We start from the raw sequence: 22,350 nt of genomic DNA on the forward strand, positions 1-22,350 counted from the left end.
CGCTACTTTCTGTTTAAACAGTAAGTAGTGTCAGACACTTAAGGCTCATACACACATCAGACCATAGTCTTTGGAAACTGAAAGATCACATACCAATCTTACCACCCTTCATGTAGTATGAGAGCCATACTCTACACAGTCTTTTCTATGGAGCTGAACTCCACATCAGAAAAAAATCTTTGCAAGATGCTGCACACACAGATGCTGTACAGACACAAAAGATCTGTATCTGCAAAAGATCTGTTCCTGCCAAAAATCCATTCCTGCAAATTGCAATGATAGTCTATGAGATCTGCAGATCATCATACACACATGATTTAACTGACATTGATCTGCAGATCAAGCAATCATCCGCAGATCTGAAAATCCATCCTGGTGGATCTGATCTGCAGATGAATGTCAGTTAAATCATGTGTGTATGATGATCTGCAGATCTCATAGACTATCATTGCAATTTGCAGGAATGGATTTTTGGCAGGAACAGATCTTTTGCTGATACTGATCGTTTGTGTCTGCACAGCATCTGTGTGTGCAGCATCTTGCAAAGATTTTTTTCTGATGGGGAGTTCAGCTCCATAGAATAGACTGTGTAGGCATGGCTCTCATACTACATGAAGGGTGGTAAGATTGGTCTGTGATCTTTCATTTTCCAAAGACTATAGTCTGATGTGTGTATGCACCTTTAGAGACCGGAACCTCAGGCGTGTGGATGGATGGATGTGTTTCTGCCCGCCGCCTCTAATTGATGCAGGAGGGGAGGCGCGCTGAGGGGAGAGCCTGAGGTGGGTGGGGGGACTGTCTCCCCTCCCTGCTGATGTGTGGCCACGCTTTCCCCTCATGCTGCAACCACTCCTGCCCCCCAAATAGGCCCTGAGAGGGCCCTAGCCCCCCCCCCCCCCCGGTTTTAGGGGCTGCAGCTCCTATTATTACGCCACTGCCTGAAAGGAACCTATGTCGTTAGTAGATTATGAGGACCTACCGGATTTGCAGGATGTGAACCTAACAGTTATGTAATCCAAAGGAGCCAAGGCTGACAAAAAGCCAGAATGGAATAATATGGAATTCTAGAGGTAATTATAATAAAAAAGAGTTGTTTTTTTTCACGTTGTTTCCAATTTAATTCTGTCTTCTGCAAATGTAATGCCATGTGACAGTTTTGGGAGCAGCTGGTATCCCCTCTAAGGGCTGGTGCACACCAAAACCCGCTAGCAGATCCGCAAAATGCTAGCAGATTTTTAAACGCTTTTTTAAATTTTTACGAGGCGTTTTGCTAGCGTTTTGCGGATTGCTGCTGCGGTTTTCAGTATAGTAGATTTCATATATTGTTACAGTACAGCTGTTACTGAACAGCTTCTGTAACAAAAACGCCTGCAAAACCGCTCTGAAATGCCGTTTTTCAGAGCGGTTTGCGTTTTTCCTATACTTAACATTGAGGCAGAAACGCACCCGCAATCCAAAAAATGCCTCACCCAGGCATTTTTCGTTTCTGCAAAACGCCCCCCGCTCTGGTGTGCACCACCCCATTGAGATACATTGACCAAGCAGATCCGCAGCCGCAAGCGGATCTGAAAACGCCCAAAAAGCCGCTCGGTGTGCACCAGCCCTTAGTAAGAAAGTCTAGATATTTACTTAAAATGGTAATTATTGGGTTTCCAATCAGATTCTTCTGCAAGATGCAAAAACCCAATGTATTTGGAACAAAACTTTAGGCTATTGAAGTAAACCACCAGGTAAGCCATGTATTCACGTGACATTAATAACGACCGCCTAACGCCGATAGGCGTCGGCAGGTCGAAGTGGTGTTACCATGGTGTCTCCGTGAACAGTCTGCGAGCCGCCGATCGCGGCTCGCAGGCTAAATGTAAACATGCAGGGAAGAAATCCCTGCTGTTTACATCATATAGGAGATTGGCGATCCCTGGCCTCTGAATGGCCGGGGATCACCGGCATCTGATAGGCTGAAGCCTATCCTAGACGGCGCAGGACGGATATAGCCCATAGCTTGCGGGAGAAGTAGATAAGGACAGAGAAGGCGGAAATCGCTGCGGAGGGCGGCTTTGAGAACACCCCCCCCGCCAAGCAGAAATAGCCGGCGGCGATCAGACCCCCCCAGCAGGACATCCCCCTAGTGGGGAAAAATGGGGGGGGGGGAAGTCTGGTCGCCCTGGTTCAATCCTGATCGGGCTGGAGAGCCCACAGAGCACCAATCATAGGAAAACCCCCTGGTCCTTAAGTGGTAAACATTACCCATAATGGATGAAGAATATTTTGAGAGGCGGGGCGTAACTAAAAATCACTGGCTACCCCTGCAAAACTTTGGATGGGGCCCCCTCCCCCCGCTTTCTACACAGGTAAACTGTGAACCAATGTTATTCAATTGGCTAGTGCACACTTGAACGTCTTTTCCCCACCTCAAGAATCAGAATTCCCACTCTGAAGTCATTATTGATGAAATCAGAATTTATCACTGCTTCACTGTTCAGAAACTCTTTATTGTATCAAATTTGCATGCTTAAAAACAATGTTGAATGTTATATTGGAAGTTGTATGACGTTTAATGTGATTCAATTCTTTGTACTTACAACATTTTATAAAAATAATTTACAAAAAAACAATGTTAAAAACAAGGCATGGTCGCATGACATCCATAAGTTTGTACACAGACTAATAATAAATAGGCAAGGCTCTTTAGTTCCTATTATGAAGATTAATATACAACATAATAATGAGATATGCCAAATGTCTAGGAATACTAATGGCATAAACCGTATATATAATAACTATAAAATGTGCAATCTCTCAAGACCAGATTGCAAAAACAGAAAAAAATATAAAAATATTTTCAGTGAAGCATACAATAAAAATGCAGAGAAAATATACATAGATCTATGCAACATTGTTAATATTCATAGATATCATCAGGGCTGTGGAGTTGGAATCAGAGTTGAGGAGTCGGAGCAATTTTTGGGTACGTGGAGTCAGAGTCAGCCTCCAACTCCTAATGAATTTAAACTGTAATTAAAATAGAAAATATGATAAAATGTTTTATTTCTCAGACAATAGTCATCATAAATAATTGATACATACAGTAATAGCTCTGCTTAGTCCACAAAAATGAAATAAATCAAAAAATAGTTACTTGTGCTGTTTCAATAAAGCAGCCCCCGTATTTTTAAAGTCCGATATACATATATGATTGTGACTGTATATATGATGTGTACACCGGAATCTCTTATATATACTAAATAACAGCTATGCTGTAATAATAAAGCCTGATGTGCAGCTGTGTCACTAATAGAGATGGTCAATGAGATGGAAATAATTCTGCACGGATGCTAGTTTATGCAAATGTATGCACTCCCTTTGCTCATAAAATCAAATAATTTGATATATTGTTAAAATTTGGTTTGGTGACTACGAATTAAAGGGTACCTGAGACAGATGAAAAGAAAAGTTTTATACATACCTGGGGCTTCCTCCAACCCCCTTCAGGCTAATCAGTCTCTCGCTGTCCTCCTCCGCCACCCGGTAATTTCTGCAAAAGGAGTATCTACTAAATATTGATTTCCTTTCTTTTTTGTGGTCCCCAAATTTATGCACCTGCCTAATTTTGTTTTAACAATGATTGCGCACTTTCTGTAAATGCAATAAACTTCATTTAACTTCTCAAATATCACTGTGTGTGTGTCTCCTATATGATATATTTAACTGACATTTTTTATCGTAACAACCAACGATTTACACAGGAAAATCATGACGATTAACAAAGTTACCCAAACTTTCGCATCCCACTGTAAATATAAGTAGGTCTTTGAAGTACTTTAACTAACCTTCTTAGCGGAAATCACGAGTTCAGCTCGGGGTATGAAAAACATGCCAGGAGCGGTATCCCCGAGCTGAACTCAAGGTAGCGGCCAGGAGGTTTATGCAGAGCAATGCCTGCAGCGGGTGTTTTAATTCACCACCCAGGGGATCCCGATGTTGGCCGCCATTCTTCGAACTCTCCTCCGAGGTTCTGCTTACCCCTGGTGAGATGGAGTCTGTCGTCGTGGCGACAACCTGCAATCTTACTATAGGGTTACGGCACCACCTGGAGGACGGAGAGGAAAACTAAAGCGCTGGATCCCAGGGAGGTAAGTGAGTGACGTGCTGCTGCAGAACTCCTTAGCAGTATAATTTTTTTTCAGGTTTTAGGATATAAAAAGGACGCAAAACAATTGCACTGCTTTTAAACCTTAAAATCCGGAAAGAACCATAATACCAAGGGGATTAATGGTTGTTTCCATAACATACACATTTAGGCCTGGAACCCACTGAAATCCGCAAACGCAACCGCTAGCGTTTTGTCTGAGCGGTTTGCAAGCGGATTCATGCGCGTTTTCGGTCGCGTTTTGCAACAGTGTATTTTTTTGCTCAGCGGTTGTGTAGCGTTTTGCGTTTTTATCCTGATTGGTCCTGTGAATTATTTTTAATTTTGTTACAGTGTGCTGAACCGCAAAACGCTAGCAAAACCGCTCAGTTTAGGTTTTGCTGAGCGTTTCAATACATTACATTGAAGCACTAACGCTCCCAAAATGCTGCAGGTCCTGCGTTTGCGTTTCTGGGAAACGCAAACGCTCCTGTGGAAGTTGCCCCATCCATTAACATCAGCTGAGCGTTTTGGCAAAGTGCTAGCGTATCGCAGCGCTGCCAAAATGCTCAAAAAAACGCTCTTGTGGGTTCCAGCCCTAATAGAGCATTTTGTGTAGTTCTCCCATATTTTCCTATGAGTTTCTATGATTTTATAATTTTCTATGATTAACAAGCTCTAGGATGTAATTGAAATCCCTGTCCCACTAAAATTAGTACAAATTCTAAAGAAATGTGAGAGCCACGAGGAAGTATAACCACCAAGGACTGCACTTCCTACATACCAGAAGGTAAATCACCCAAACAAATACACTAATTTGCTTTAGAGGGAAAGACCTTTTCTCATACATTTTCCTCTTCGCATTGTTTCATCTTCTATAAATACTATATACAAAAATAACATACCAAGAAATATATTGATAATGACCTTAAAGCGGATCCGAGATGAAAAACTAACTATAACAAGTAACTTGTCTCTATATCTCCTCTAAAGTTTTTTTGTAATGCATTACTGTGATACAATGAGGGCAGCCATGTTCTGTGTGTCACATTGTCACAGGCTAAGGGCTGGAGATGCTATCAGCTTGCCTGTGTGTAAATTCAGTCCCTTCTCTGCCTCCCTCCTCCCCCTGCCTCTGAAGTCAATGGCTAGTAACCTCCTCCGCCTCCTGCCCAGACTGAGCTCCCATAAGCCCTTGCTATAGTGCCAAGGCACAAAAAGAGCTGTGGGCGAGGCTTGTTTAGTTTATAGGGAATTAGAGTATTAAAATAAAACAAAAAAGTATTTGGCTTAAAGGGAAGATCCGCACATGTTATAAAAAAACAAACTGCACTTACCTGGGGCTTCTTACAGCTCCTGGCAGTCGATCGGTGTCCTCGCTGCAGCTCCTCTCGCTCCCGGCGACCTCGCCAGGTCGGCTTCATATGCGCTCCACGGCGCGGATCACGTGGGGTACGTGACGTCATCTGGTCTCTAATACGCAGCCGCAGTAGTTCTGCACCTGCGTAGTAGAGACCCGATGACGTCCCTGCACTACTTGACCCCCCGCCGTCGAGGGCACAGAAGCCGACATGGAAGCCGACATGGCGAGGTCGGCTTCTTCACCGCTGGACGCCGGATGGGAGAGGAGCTGCGGCGAGGGCACCGATCGGCTGCCAGGAGCTGGAAGAAGCCCCAAGTAAGTGCAGTTTGTTTTTTATAACATGCGCGAACCTTCCCTTTAAGGAATGCCCTATAAATTATATGAAGAACACAATTATCACACTCCACACATTGCGATGCGCTGATTCAGAACTGCTCTAACATAAAAGCATACCTCGGTTACTGGGCGGCTCTTGCAGTGATCTGCATCGGACTGGAACTCATGTAGGTCTATGGTCATGCGCCTGAAAAAACCTGCCTAAAGACTAAGACAAGTGTAATGCATAAATAATAGACAATAAAACAAGTCAAAATGACACATCCATAGCGATGAACCAAAATGAACAGTAACTAAAGACACCAAAGAGAGATAATCAATGTCCTTGTGAGCTTACTATTTAAAGGGATATGTATCTTTTGCAGGTTTCACTATTTGTATGTGAAAGAGGAAGTTTGAATGGTGAAAAATTAAAAATGTGTGGAATGTTTAAATTCCAACAATTTAGTCTTGAAAACTGGTTAAAAAAAACCATCAGCTTTTTTTTAAAACCCAACTCTTGCGACTTTATTTCTACTTCTTTAAAGGACTTACAAGGCCAGTTTTAGAAAAAAAAAAAAGTTAGATACCTGCCTCAATTTGTAAGGCACGGAGGACGCCGTCCGCGCTCTCCGTGCCATTTCGCCGGGTCCCCGCCGCTCAGTAGCCCCCCATACGGCCCCCGATCGCACGGCCCGGGCTCTCCAGCCTGCACAAAGATGGCCGCCGGAGCTGGCCGCGGCTGCGCAGTTCGCATAGCCGCGAGTGCAACTGCGCAGCTCTAAGGCCAATCCCCAGATCCACGCTACAGGAAACAGCCCGTTACGTGGATTGGGGGGGATGGCCCTAGAGCTGCGCAGCCGCACTCACGGCTATGCGGACTGCGCAGCCGCGGCCAGCTTCGGCGGCCATCTTTCTGCAGGCTGGAGAGCCCGACCCGGGCAGTGTGGTCGGGGGCCGTTCGGGGGGCTACTGAGCGGCGGAGACCCGGGCGAAACGGCACGGAGGGCGCCCTCCGTGCCTTACAAACTGATGCAGGTATCTAACTTTTTTTTCCCCTAAAACTGGCCTCGTAGGTCCTTTAAGTTCAAACATCCCATTTCACCTGCATGGCCTCCTCCATTTCACCTCAATAGCCATGCCACACCTCACCAGATTGCTAGATTCTACTAATACTTTACAGCAACCCCAAATGGAAAAAAAATAACATATCTCCAGATGGCAAACAAATGCCCACATAAGCGGTTATAACAACATCCAATGCTTATTGTTTCTGGGGAAATTAAGATCATATGGAATATTAGAAAAAAGAAAAAAATATTCCTGCACTTAGTAGAGGAGAAAGTAGAAACCGCTCACCCCAGATAGAGCAGTGCTAGACCAGTGTAGCTAATCCCATGCAAACTTGAAGAACAAAGAAGGTCCGCACAATGCTCCTAAGATCCTTGGTCTTTATTTATGGACGTATCCAAGAAGGTCAACACATAAATCCAGCTGACATGTTTCGGACCAACTGGTCCTTAATCATAGCCAGAGTGCAAATGGTACAAAGCCTCCTATATACCCTCCTCCGATGGGGTGGGTGGCTCCCAGGAACACGCCCAGGGAAACACCCCTAGCCCCACACACAGGAAGGAATACATACAATGTGAAATAAAAGCAAAAATGAACATTACTGCTTGATCCATGGCTAGAAATTGGGTCAAGGCAGGATTTGGCGCTCCTAACTTAAGTCTGCATTTTCTGTGTACACGCTGCTCCTTGATGGTTTTAATTGTACAATTTACTATTTCTATATATTTTTATATTTTTATTATCATTTTTCTAACATACATTTTGGTGTTGGATTTGATTGGTATTTTGTATGTTATGCCTGTATGCCTCCTGCCTTGACCCAATTTCTAGCCATGGATCAAGCAGTAATGTTCATTTTTGCTTTTATTTCACATTGTATGTATTCCTTCCTGTGTGTGGGGCTAGGGGTGTTTCCCTGGGCGTGTTCCTGGGAGCCACCCACCCCATCGGAGGAGGGTATATAGGAGGCTTTGTACCATTTGCACTCTGGCTATGATTAAGGACCAGTTGGTCCGAAACATGTCAGCTGGATTTATGTGTTGACCTTCTTGGATACGTCCATAAATAAAGACCAAGGATCTTAGGAGCATTGTGCGGACCTTCTTTGTTCTTCATTCCTGCACTTACACATATGAAACATGTGGTTGCTGCATATTTTATAATATGCAGTGGTTATAAATCTCTTTGTTACTTTAGTTCTCACATACTGATATACCAGACTGGATTCAAAGATACTTTTTTCTGTATCTGTTTGAATAACATATGCATGTTTATAATACCTCAATAAATACTAGTGTGAAAAAAAACAATGACGGGCTACAGAAATGGAACTGTAGGAAAAAGTGAGAGCCACGAGGAAGTATAACCACCACGGACTGCACTTCCTACATACCAGAAGAAGGTAAAACACCCAAAAAAGCATACACTAATACTTTATACAAAAATAACATTCCTAGAAACATACTTCACAAATGTACCCATTGAAGACTGGGGTAGATTTACCTAAACCAGGACAAGAACAGTGGAACTGGTGTGAAATGTGGAAAAGGGGAGCAGAATCGAAGAACAACCGATCTGAGCACTTTACCAATATCACATTTCACAAATCTGCTCTAATAGTTTGAGCCCAACAAATATGCAGTTTTATCAGATGCAGACAGTTCAGTCTCTTGTCAGCAGTATAAGCAGTACATGGGCCACATATGGAAACATAAATCAGCAATGTGAAGAAGAAAGCCAAGTCGCCTTCCTTGCGAAGGCTTATCATACATGGGACAAACTATTGCAATATCTCCTGACAAATATCACAAAAAGGAACTGAAATACACATCCCTGGCTTATTATTATTATTTAGTATTTAGCTGGCCAGTCTCCATATCTCAAGGAAAGACTCAATGGGCTTGATTCACAAAAGCGTGGTAACTGTTAGCACGCCAGTGAAAAGCTGCTTATCACGTGCAAACTGCCTCTTTGCCCGCTAATGCGCGTGTAAGGGTTTGCGCACGTAAAGTTTAGTGTGCATAAAGTTTTGTACGCGTAAAGTTTTATGCGCACTACTTCTGGTGCAAAATCAGCTGCTTTGCGAGCTAAGTAGTGTGATAAGCATACTTTGCATGCGAAGCAGCTGATTTTGCACGTGAAGTAGCGCGCGTTAAACTAGCACGGGAACGCGAACAGTAACAGCTTTGCCATGCAAACCTACTTAGCACCCTAGTTTGCACGTGACAAGCTTTTAGGTGTGCTAACTATGTTAGCACCCTTTAGTGAATCAAGCCCAATGGGTCACAGTGCTAAGTACATGACATTTTTTTTTTTTAATAAAAACAAATGGTATTAGACAAAACAGCTCCAACCTACATGTACAGATATACTGGAAACCAGCAATTTCAAAGCAATCTCTTAGGGCTTATTCACACTAGTAAATGCGATTGAAATGCATTAAAATGCAAAAACACATGCATTTGTCAGTGTGTTTCTGTGCATTTCCATGCGTTTTACTGCATTGTCAAACCACTGAAGTGACAAAGAGGGAAAGGAAAGCAGCTGATTCAGGTGGTCTTATCTGCATGATCGATGCGCTGCTACACACAAAGCCTGCATTTCTATTGGCTGCCCACAGCACACAAAGCCTGCATTTCTATTGGCTGCCCATTGACTATTAATAGTGTGTGCTGCGCATGCATAGTGCATTTTAATGACGCCCCACACACTAAAATGCAAAAAACTGCAACGCACAAAGGGCTTGATTCACTAAGCTGCGCAGCTAAAGCAGCGAAGCTTAGTATGAGCAGCGGGAGTTAAAATCCTTAGTGCACGCTACAGGCTGTGCACTTGTAACTTATGCACACTCTCTTTTATTTAGTGGCACTCCTTTACTCCCCCCCCCCCCCTTCCCCGAGCCCTATTGCATCCTGTAGCTGTTTAGGATGTGATCTACGCACTTTGATTGGCCCAATAGCTTGCCTCAGCAGCGCTTAGTGAATTCAGCATACAGTGTGCATGAGCCCTAAGCAATTAAAAGCACATAACAGAATGATTGCTGTCCATAGCCACGGCAGTCACAACAGCTTAAAGGAGTCATCAGGGCAATTCTAAGGAAAATAAGTGCTATTTACCCAGGGCTTTGTCCAGCCCCAAGCTCCCAGCATGCCCCTCGCTGCAGCTCTGCCGGCAGCCGTTCGCCGCCGCTACCTCTCAGTCCCCGGCGACGACGTTGTACTGCGCCTGCGCGAACGGCACTATCACCGCCACGTGGTTCGGAGCGTACTGAGCAGGCGCAGTAGTCCTTTAAAGAGAACCTGTAACAAAAAAAAAAAAAAAACAACCTCCGAGGGATACTTACCTCGGGAGGGGGAAGTCTCAGGGTCCCTATGAGGCTCTCCCGACCTCTGAAGCTTGGAGGAATCCAGCACTGGCTCCCCGAAACCTCCACTAACAACCTCTCCGCGACCCTGCGCAGGTGCATTAGCGGCTCTTAGTTAAGGCTAGGTGGAAGTAGCCGCGCCCGATCGTAGCTGCTCTACTGCGCAGACCCGAAGGACTCGTGCCTGCTGGGATACAATCGGGTTCGGCTATTTCCACCTTACCCAAACGAAGAGTCACTAGTGCACCTGCGTAGGATCGTGGTAGGTTAATATCTATCTCGCCGCACTGCAGGGGGGGGGGGGTCACTTGAACAGCTTGAACAGAGGGATGGTGGAGGATGGGGAAGCCTCGTTAGGAAGTAAGTATCCCCCAGAGGGTTTTTTTACATTAAAGATTCTCTTTAATCTTTTCTACAGGGGTGAAGGGAAACACAGAAAACCTGCATCCTGTTTGTTGTTTAATCCTCCTGATCTGCTAGTAATAAGTCACTGTAATTTGAGCTGACACCTCTGTCTGGTCTGTGCCTCTATGACAGGCTATATGTAAACGAGTTAACTCTATATGTGCTTCCATGAAACCAGGAAGTAAATGTTACTGGTTACATATCTCCACAGAGATGCTGCTGTTTAAAGAAATGTTTTTCTGTAAATGTTAATATGCTGTTGCTTATCTTTTAGGCTGGTTTCACAGTGGGACGTTAAAGTCTCACGTTACAGCAGCCTAACTCACAGCACTGTAAAATCAATGTGCTGTTTACAGTGCACGCGTTAGGTTACATTGTACCGCAGCACGTTTAAACAAAGTGCTGCATGCTGTACGTTATACTGGGCTAAGCAGCGTTAGACTGCTTGCACATGCTCAGTAATGTTGGAGGAGGAGGTCTCCCCTCCTCCTCCGCGGCCAGCCACATGGCTAATTAATATTCACTGCACTGTGGTGACTGGTGGTAGGACTGTAGTGTTGTCCGGATCATGAACGAATCTTTGATCCGGATCTTTTTTGTGAGTCGAATCATCCGGATCACCACAATTAAAGATTCTGTTCACAGTGGATGTCTGTCTGGAACAGGCATGGGCAAACTTGGCCCTCCAGCTGTTGAGGAACTACAAGTCCCACAATGCATTGCAGGAGCCTGACAACCAGTCATGACTCATAAAGGCAAATGCATTGTGGGACTTGTAGTTCCGTAACAGCTGGAGGGCCGAGTTTGCCCATGCCTGGTCTGGAAGAAACAGGAACATACAGAATGTCCAGTGCAGGGAAAGTCCTGTCCTGCTAGTCATTTCACCCAGTCTGCTTCCCTAGTAAAATGATTGAAATGATTCGGTTCAAAGATCCGGATCTTTTCAATGATCCAATTCAAATGATCCGAATCTTTAAAAAGATCCGGACTTTCTATCACTAACCTGGAGCGGCTGCTTTGAGAGCTGCGTAACGCAGCTCAATCTGACGTCCAACTTCAACATCACCATTCGTTGCGTTAGGGGCACGTTGTGCGACCATAACGTCCCCTAAAACGCAACGTCTTGGTGTGAAAGAAGCCTTAGGCCCCATTCACACTTGCGGTTTGAGTCTGCAAGTGTCCAGGTACCGCAAAGAGACCGTACGGGTCTCTGCGGTGGCCACAAGGTGGCACAAGTTGCGGTTCCGGAATGTATCAGTTCCGGCTACAATAAAGTAGCCGGAACTAGATACATTGCAGTGCCAGAAAGGCACCGCAAGCATGGGGGATACCGGCGTGTAGTCCGGGCCCCCCAAGTGGCATAGGGCCGGTGCTGGAAGCATCGGGTCCTATTGCCAGTGTGATGAGAAACATCCATTTTTTATTGCACAGCATGGGCCGCATGTTCGGGTCAGGATCCGGCCCGGGTCTGCAGCCGCACCGGGACGGACTGAAAAATAGCGCATGTTGGCAAAAAAGCCGGACCGTCCCGGAGCTGCGTTCCCGGATCGGATCCCAATCCGGACGGCACACGAGTGTGAATAGATACATTGATTAACAATATATCCATTCACCATCCGCTGTGTACGGAGCGTTCCGGGTCCGGGGAAGCCGGACCTGGAACGCTAATGTGAATCGGGCCTTAAAGCATAGAGGAAGTCCTGGGTTTAGGTCTGCTTTAAACTGCAGGACAATATATTACATTGAGTAGCATGAATGAATTCTCTAGCCAGAGATAGTAATCCTTGTATAAAATTCACCCACACTTTCACATCACTCACATCCTTGCCAGCATCAATATGTAGCAGCAATTGTCAGCTTGTTCCACCTTAGGATGTATGCTTAATGAACAGTCAATCATCCAGGACTCTGTGCATTACCATCTACAAATTAGCTGAGTGTTTAGCAAGTCAGTAGCAATAAACTGGGTGATCTCACCCCATCAGTTGATTCCCTTAGCTCACATGTCCTCCGGTGTCTCCAGGATCATTTTCACATAACCGTGGCATTGCCATATAGGTATTGCATGTGAACAGCTGATCCTGCCTGAAAGCGGACACAGTATTCCGGACACCAGGACCGCCCACACGAGATGCTGGTGATGGATGGTAGCTGGCAGAGCGGCTTGTCTGGACCCCTGGACTTACCATCACTGGCCATAAAATTCATTCATGATACTCAATCTAATATATTAGCTTGCAGTTTATGCTGTTGTGACAGCTGCGGGCGCAGGTTAAAGCTGGATACATGCATGATATGCAAGAAATGCCCTCTGAAGCAATAATTCATGTACAGTGTTCTCCCCAGAAAATATCTCCAGTCGGGAAGCATGAAAAAGTAGCCGGGTGGAGTGCGAGAGGGGGAATGCATGCAGGGCCAGTGCAAGTCTGCTTACAGCATAGGAGGGTGGTGAGGAGGCAAGCAGATGACACCCAGGTGCTCACCACAATTAGCCGGGTGGAGCACCCAGCTAAAACAGCCTGGGGAGAACACTGATGCAACAGTGTGACAGTGAACCTCATACAGGCATACACTTAAGGTGCCCATACACTCGTCAGATTGGCAGCAGATAGATAAGAAATGCATCTGATGATCTATCTGATGCGTTTTTAGAACATTTTTTACCAGGATAGAATTCCAATAGATTTCAGTTTGAAATCTATTGAAATTCGATCTGATGGCATTTTTTTGCCATCAGATTTCCATTAAGGCCAAACTGATACGCAATCTCATCAGATCGACCTAAATTTTCCACCCTGCCAGTTCGATGGAAATCCATCGAAATCGGCCAACCGATTTGCAATCGATCTATCGGTCGGGATCGATCGGTCGGCCAGAAAATCGGCTGAGTGTATGGGCCCCTTTAAAATCTGGCAAACAGCATGTATGTACTATGCAAAGCGCAGAATAGATACCAGCAGTTGGCCTTCCACTGTGAGAGTATACAACAACCATCAGACAAATGAATCCAAAGCAAACAATGAGTTAAGATTTGCTATGGAGAACTAGACACATACATGGGAATCACTCAGACTGATCAAGAATGATTGTTTGGGTAACAACATATCTAGGCAGAATATTGATACATTCCTTTGCAAAACAGTACAATTTTAGCTTAAAGGACAATTAAAGTGAGAAGAATATGAAGGCTGCCAGATGTATTTCCTTTTAAACACTACCAGTTGCCTGGCAGTCCTGCTGATCTATTTGGCTGCAGTAGTGTCTGACTAACACCAGAAACAAGCATGCAGCTAATCTTGTCAGATCTGACAATAATGTCAGAAACACCTGATCTGCTGCATGCTTGTTCAGGGTCTATGGCTAAAACTATTACAGGCAGAGAATTATCAGAATAGTAAAGCAACACCATATCCTTCTTGCTTCAGTTGTCCTTTAAAGTAAACCTGTAAAGAGAAAAGGCCTGTTGGCTACTTGTTCTCCCTAGAATTTTTTTCCAGCCGGGTGGCACGAAAAAGTAGCCGGGTGGTGTGCGAAGGGGGGGAGGGCAAGGCCAGTGCAACTATGCTTACAGAATAAAAGGAGGGTGAGGAGGCAAGCCAATGTACCTGCTAAGTACACACAATGCAATTTTCTGACAGGTTTACTGTCAGATTGACAATTTCCAACAAGCCCGATCTGGTTTCCGATTTTCTGTTCACTGCTATAGGAAATGGTGCGAAAATCAGATTGGACATGTTAGGAATAATCTGACAGTAAATCTGTCAGATACGTGCATTGTGTGTACCTAGGATCAGGGAGAGATCGTTTCAGATTAAGGTGCTCAGGTCCCGTTTTAAGCCGACCTGAACTCAGAACTTCCTCTCTGCTCTAAAAGATACACAACAGCATAATTTAGCAAGCAACCTTTAAAGAAAAGCATTTCTTTGTTACAGCTCCTGTAATAAATCTGCAGTGTGTCTACTTTCTGCTTTCTTGGAAGCAGACATCAGGTTAACAGCCAGTGCTTTCAAATGAGCTTATCTGTCCTATCTAAAATGGTAGTGATGTGACACAGAAGGAGATCAAATTACACAGGCTAAACTTTCTAAATTCAGGGTGTATTTCTCTGTTTTCCTTTGGTCCTGGGCAAGAGTTCAGCTACACTGAGGGCCCTTTTCCACTAGCGGAGTTTGCGATGCTGAATCGCAAAATGCTAGTGATTTTTAAAATCGCTACGGTTTGCATATTAACATGGGAATCGCAGTAGGCAATTTCCACTTTCGCAATTCTTTTTTTATCAAACGCGATCACGCCGCGGAGCGATATTTGCAGCGATTTTGCTATGCAGTACAGTGCATAGCAAAATCATGAACGCAATCGCCGGAAGTTTCCTGCACTTTGCGGTTCAGCAATCGCTAGCGTTTAGCGTGAACGCTAGCAATTCCTAGTGGAAAAGGGCCCTAAGTTCCCGCAGTGTGAAGGGGGAGGGGCAGCACTACAGACAGATACTAGCTGGGGCCTGGAGGAGACATACACAGCAGAAGACGAGTGCACAGGACACTGCCTAAGCGTGTCACTGAACACGCTGTGCATGGCTAAACATGCCAAGCTCTGAATAGGCATCACTTCTACTACCCTCCGAGCCTCCCCTCTGTGACAGAGGTGCCAAGTGTAGCCTGAACCTGATACTGTTGTGTACTCCTACTTGTATTGCCTGAGGAAGCGGGTCTACGCCTGCGAAACGCGTTAAAAAGCAAACCCATTGGAGTGTACCAATAAAATAATCCATTTCTGAAATAGACATTTTTCAGTGTCTGCTTGTGGGGCGTAAGCCCACCACTGCCCCCTAAGCAATTTTTATCAAAACGTTTTTACGATTGTGATCTTATTCTTTTGGCGCCTCTGTTCGTTCTGCTTTGCCACTAGAGACAAGCGTCAGATCCGCCGCCCATCGGCCAAAATTTTCCATTTGAACCAATCAACCTAACTGAGAGATTTTGCCAGGAAATGGCTTAACCATTTGAGGACTGGAATCTAAACCCCCCTTAAACCAGAGCAGTTTGAATGGTTTATAAGTCCCTCATTTAGATAGCCAGACATAGGTATCCCCAAGTATAGATAGCTAGGCATGGGTGTCCACAGTATAGATAGGTGTCCCAAGTATAGGCAGAGGACATTACTTACCTCCCCAGCTCCAGCGAAGAGCAGCTCTCCCCACCATCCAGCCTCGCACTACTGCTAACTTCCGGCTCCCGGCTTGATGACGTCATCAAGCCAGGACCCAACACTTCCTTCTGCCGCCGCTTCAGTGATCACTACAGTCAGCGGCGATCATAGTGATCACGTGATCAGGAGTCAATCGCTATGGCTCCTGATCAGTGAGGGAGGGGAGATGTCAGCTGTCACATGACAGCTTAATTTCCCCTTTCAGGTGCGTGCGATCGCATCGGGACTTTAAGGACGTTACAGTTACGTCCTGTCCTCAGCAGGCAGCCACACAGAGGACATAACTGTAACATCCTTGGTCCCTAAGGCGGTAATAAGCACATCAATCAGGCAAAATGCTACACAGATTTCTCATTGATTTGATCAAAGCAATTGAATTGGCTATATATCATCACAAGAAATCAATGAGTGTATGTCCTGCTTAAGGCTACTTTTACACTGATACGTTGGACAATATACGGTAATCACTTAGCAAATGCTATACAATTATATTGCTATGGTACATTCATATTGTCAAGTTAGCAAAGCAGTGTGGCATAGTCCATCGCAATATTGCAAGAAATCTTGTTTGCATTTGTTGTGAAGCATACTTTTTTATGTACGCTATGTGTTGCATCACATGCTAAATGCACATTGTAACTTTCCAGCTCTGTTGTGACTCACAGAGTATGCAATACAGTGGCCCAGGGAGAAACTAACCTTAAATGAGCCTAAACATCCCCTTGTGTGGCGTTGGACAATATAACCACATAACAAATGAGATGCAACTATTTTGTAATGGTACGTTCACATCGGTAAGTTAGCAAAGCAGTGTGGCATAGTCCATCGTAATAATGCGCGAAATCGGGTTTACAGTTGTGGTGAAGCAAACTTTTTCGTGAGTTAGGATAACATGATCCGTCACAATGCAGCGAGGGGACAATGAGTTCACATGTGGATTTAATGTGCAATGCAACACATAGGTCCATATGATATTAACTTTTCTCCAGAGATTTCTCCAAAGTGGTATTTTTCAAACCTTTCAAACTGCTTATTTAACAGTGTAAACCACTGTTGGTGATGCCCGATGCACCGCATCGCACCGTCAAAACCAGTCCTTCAGAGTAGGCCTGAACGATTTTAGGAAAGATTCAATTGCACGATTTGTCAGAAATTGCGATTTCGATTCGATTCACGATTTTCAATACACGATGGATCAGCACACTGATGGGGAGTATGAGTTCCCCCACTATAGGTAGCCACATATAGGTGTACCCAGTATAGTTTAGCTAGCTATAGGTGCCACGGGACAGGTTAGCCAGTGTATAGGTGCCACAGGACAGGTTAGCCAGTGTATAGGTGCCACAGGACAGGTTAGCCAGTGTATAGGTGCCACAGGACAGGTTAGCCAGTGTATAGGTGCCACAGGACAGGTTAGCCAGTGTATAGGTGCCACAGGACAGGTTAGCCAGTGTATAGGTGCCACAGGACAGGTTAGCCAGTGTATAGGTGCCACAGGACAGGTTAGCCAGTGTATAGGTGCCACAGGACAGGTTAGCCAGTGTATAAGTGCCACAGTACAGGTTAGGCAGTGTATAAGTGCCACAGTACAGGTTAGGCAGTGTATAAGTGCCACAGTACAGGTTAGGCAGTGTATAAGTGCCACAGTACAGGTTAGGGAGTGTATATGTGCCACAGTATAGGTTAGGCAGAGTAAATGTGCCACAGTATAGGTTAGGCAGAGTAAATGTGCCACAGGACAGTTTATACAGTGGCTTGCAAAAGTATTCTGCCCCCTTGAAGTTTTCCACATTTTGTCATTACTGCCACAAATATGAATCAATTTTATTGGAATTCCACGTGATGGACCAACACAAAGTGGTGTACACGTGAGAAGTGGAATGAAAAATCATACATGATTCCAAACATTTTTTACAAATAAATAACTGCAAAATGGGGCGTGCGTAATTATTCAGCCCCTTTTGGTCTGAGTGCAGTCAGTTGCCCGTAGACATTGCCTGATGAGTGCTAATGACTAAACAGAGTGCATCTGGGTGTAATCGAATGTCAGTACAAATACAGCTGCTCTGTGACAGCCTCAGAGGTTGTCTAAGAGAATATTGGGAGCAACAACACCATGAAGTCCAAAGAACACACCAGTCAGGTCAGGGATAAAGTTATTGAGAAATTTAAAGCAGGCTTAGGCTACAAAAAGATTTACGAAGCCTTGAACATCCCACGGAGCACTGTTCAAGCGATCATTCAGAAATGGAAGGAGTATGGCACAACTGTAAACCTACCAAGACAAGGCCGTCCACCTAAACTCACAGACCGAACAAGGAGAGCGCTGATCAGAAATGCAGTCAAGAGGCCCAAGGTGACTCTGGACGAGCTGCAGAGATCTACAGTTCAGGTGGGGAAATCTGTCCATAGGACAACTATTAGTCATGCACTGCACAAAGTTGGCCTTTATGGAAGAGTGGCAAGAAGAAAGCCATTGTTTACAGAAAAACATAAGAAGTCCCGTTTGCAGTTTGCCACAAGCCATGTGGGGGACACAGCAAACATGTGGAAGAAGGCTCTCTGGTCAGATGAGACCAAAATGGAACTTTTTGGCCAAAATGCAAAACGCTATGTGGCGGAAAACTAATACTGCACATCACTCTGAACACACCATCCCCACTGTTAAATATGGTGGTGGCAGCATCATGCTCTGGGGGTGCTTCTCTTCAGCAGGGACAGGGAAGATGGTCAGATTTGATGGGAAGATGAATAGAGCCAAATACAGGGCAATCTTGGAAGAAAACCTCGGAGTCTGCAAAAGACTTGATACTGGGGTGGAGGTTCATCTTCCAGCAGGACAACGACTGTAAGCATAAAGCCAGGGCAACAATGGAATGGTTTAAAACAAAACATAGCCATGTGTGAGCATGGCACAGCCAAAGTCCAGATCTAAATCCAAATCGAGAACCTGTGGCAAGATCTGAAAACTGCTGTTCACAAACCCTGTCCATCTAATCTGACTGAGCTGGAGCTGTTTTGCAAAGAAGAATGGGCAAGGATTTCAGTCTCTAGATGTGCCAAGCTGGTAGAGACATACCCTAAAAAACTGTCAGCAAAAGGTGGTTCTACAAGGTATTGACTCAGGGAGCTGAATAATTATGCACACACCACTTTGCAGTTATTTATTTGTAAAAAAATGTTTGGAATCATGTATGATTTTCGTTCCACTTCTCAGGTGTACACCACTTTGTATTGGCCCATCACGGGGAATTCCAATAAAATTGATTCATGTTTGTGGCAGTAATATGACAAAATGTGGAAAACTTCAAGGGGGCCGAAAACTTTTGCAAGCCACTGTATGTGCTGCAGCCTCCAGATCCCCCTTGCCTTTGAAGTTACCTGCTCCGCTCCCTTCCCCTGCTCACGGCCCCCTCCTCCAGTAAGTTCCCATTACAGTCAGGCTCACCGCATTGCACGGTAAGCCACATGGAAGAGGCAACGAGTGTTGCCTAGTAACGGTGGCTGCCAGCAAGCAACGTAACATTTCCTAGTACAGGCCGAGAACACTTGCCAGCTCTTTACCGTGGCTCACCGCACGGTAGTGCAATTACGGTGAGCCCGACTGTAATGGGAACTTACTGGAAGAGGGGGCCGCAAGCAGGCGAAGGGAGCAGAGCAGACCAGGTGGCAGTGGCGAAAACCGCCGACTTGCCGATCCCAAAATAGTCATTGCCTTGATTGCGATTTTCGGTTTTAAACCAAAAATCGTTCAGCCCGCATTCAACTTTTTTCAGGCAGCTGAGGACAAGACATTATGCACATTGCATTGCTTAGTAACACTGCATGTCAACTATTTGTCCATACAACTGTATGGGGTGAGAGTTCATGTGCTGTATTAGCACTCAAACCCAATAGCAGCCTTTTCTAAGCGATAGTGATAAAAAAAAAAAAAAAAAAAAAGCTCTTGCTATTGCAATACTATAGGGGATTTTTATAAAATCACATAGCTCAAGTGGGATCACACCCATAGCATTTTGAGCTTTTGAAATCACAAAGCCCCCAGAAATGCGCTCCTAGTGGGTCCCAGACCTTACTGTGCAACATAACACGCATGGGGCTTGATTCACAAAGCCGTGACAGAAGCATATCACGGTAGCGCTAGAGTTTTCGTGCGCTATAATGCGTGTAACGGTTTTCACGTGCAATCACGATTTTTTGCGTGAAAATGCGCTTGTTTTTGAACAAAATTTGCGTAAGAGCGTGAACATTCGCGATTGCACATGGAAATCGTTACACGTGTTATAGCATGGGCAAAACGCTAGCGCAACGTGATATGATTTATCACGGCTTTGTGAATCAAGCCCATAGTGTGAATGCACCCTTGGGGTAATTTTATTAACACATTTCAAATTGCCTTGCATATCACAAAAATAGGGTAGCAACACAATTAATAAAAACAGAGGATAAGAGTGACTGCTGAGGAGTGATGAATAAAAGGAGAGTAAAGGTGGGTACACACGTCAGATAAAAGTCTTTGGAAAATGAAAGATCACAGACCAATTTTACCCCCTTTCATGTAGTATGAGAGCCATACCTACACAGTCTATTCTATGGAGCTGAACTCCCCATCAGATAGAAATCTTTGCAAGATGCTGCACACATGCAACAGATCAGTATCTGCAAAAGATCTGTTCCTGCAAAAGATCCATTCCTGCAAAACGCATTCATAGTCTATGATATCTGCAGATCTCATACACACCTTGTTTAACGGACAATTATCTGTAGATCAGATCCACCAGGTTGGATCTTCAGATCGGCAGATAATTGTCTGATTTGCAGATGAATGTCCATTAAACAAGGTGTGTATGGGATCTGCAGATGTCATATGTCATGTTTTTTAGTGCCCTCATTGCTTACCTGCGCACTGTGTGAAAAAAAAATCGATTAAGCAAAGCGAACTCTTTGACCCGGAAAATAATAAATAAAATGTATTTGTTCTTAAAAGCGCCGGGGGAAATCGCTATAAGAATCGTTTTTTCAAGCGCTTTGTGTTTTCCCTATACCTTCTATTGATGCAAATCGCCTCAAAAATGGTACAGGCAGCGCCATGCTGAGTGGATCGGAATCAAACCGCTCAGATGTGAACACTCTCATAGGGAATCATTGCACAAGCGCTTTTAGGGCGATTTAAATCACCAGCGCTTAAAAACAGGCGAAAATTACTTAGGTGTGAACAAGCCCAAAGAGAATGACAGCTAGGAGGTAATTTAAGCAAAAGATAGGAATGACAGCTAGGGGGTGATGAAAGCAGATGATAGGAATGGCAGCTGGGGGTGATGAATAAGAAATGACAGCTAGGCAATTAGTGGATGATAAGCAGTAATAAGCAGGGGTGATGGAATCTACATTCAGCAAGTAACAGTTGCTAGGAGACAACAAGCAGGAACTTACATAATCCCCGGTGGCAGTGGATCACCCATCTGGAACGGCCTCCTGGTCAGCGGCACCGCAACTCCTTCCCTCTGGGGTCTCCTCCTTCCTATCAGCGACGCTCATGCTGAGGACAGTACCTGTACAGCTCCGGCATCCGAGGCTCCTCCCTCTTCTCTCTCAAGCACCGCATCTCATGTCACTTGCATCGTGTGCCTTGTGAAGTCATTTGCCTCGTGAGCCTTGTGATGTCACTTGCCTCATGCGCCTTGTGACGTCACTTGCCTCGTATGCAGCCCTGCAGCCGGGCTTCCGCGGGCCTCGGGCGCGTGGCTCCTGACGCTCGAGCCGCGTTCTTCCTGACCCTTCAGCAGCGCATGTACCTTTAAAACCGCGGCTTCTGCCATCATTCCCGCCATCCATGGCTTCTTCTTTCTCTCCCGTGATCCTCCGCTCCTCACATCACTCGCGTCATCTGCGGAGCCCGCTCTTCACTCACGCGATCCGCGGCTCCTGAGCTCCTCCCCGCACCGCCATCTGCCGGTCCTCCATCACGCCTGTTATTCGCTCCTCCTTCCTCCTCTGCCGCGGTTCATCCCATCAGTCCCGGCATTTGAGGGCCCTTTCTTCTCTCCGGCGATCCGCGGCTCCGCCCATCACTCCCGACATCTGCAGCGTCTTCCTCGATCTGAGGCTCCGCCCACCACTTACGTCATCTGCGGCTCCTCCCACTTCTGTCTCATCTGACGTCATGTGCTTCGTGTGCAGCGGGGCTTCCTCTAGTCCTCATCCATTCCTCATACGTCCTGTGGCATTTGAGCTGAACAGGGGGCTAGCCCAGGGGTGTCCACTAATGTGCAATTATAAGGGTTCAGGGGCAGTCATATGGTCGTGCAGCCACATGGGGGCCTATTAAGTACAGCCGGCGGTTTTTTTTTATCTTTATTTTTTTTCACCACCCGCAGGCCCAGCTCCCCCCTCATGTGTCACACTTCCCCCTTCTCCTGGCTGTGCTCCCTTTCATCAATAACTTACGTGGCCCCGTTCATTGAGGTTGTAGGAGAGCCTCTGCCCCAGCAGGAT

General features: G+C 45.4%; 1 long non-coding RNA gene across 1 annotated transcript; it reads right to left on the reverse strand.

Moving 5' to 3' along the window:
* Positions 1-2,750: 2,750 nt before the first annotated feature.
* Positions 2,751-21,946, reverse strand: LOC137517596 (uncharacterized). Its single transcript, XR_011020586.1, has 3 exons — positions 21,289-21,946; positions 5,946-6,036; positions 2,751-3,012 (listed from the first exon to the last, which is right to left on the reverse strand). It is a non-coding gene; the product is annotated as an uncharacterized lncRNA (long non-coding RNA).
* Positions 21,947-22,350: the final 404 nt, after the last annotated feature.

This window comes from Hyperolius riggenbachi, chromosome 5 (assembly GCF_040937935.1).
Source record: "Hyperolius riggenbachi isolate aHypRig1 chromosome 5, aHypRig1.pri, whole genome shotgun sequence".
NCBI lineage: Eukaryota > Metazoa > Chordata > Amphibia > Anura > Hyperoliidae > Hyperolius > Hyperolius riggenbachi.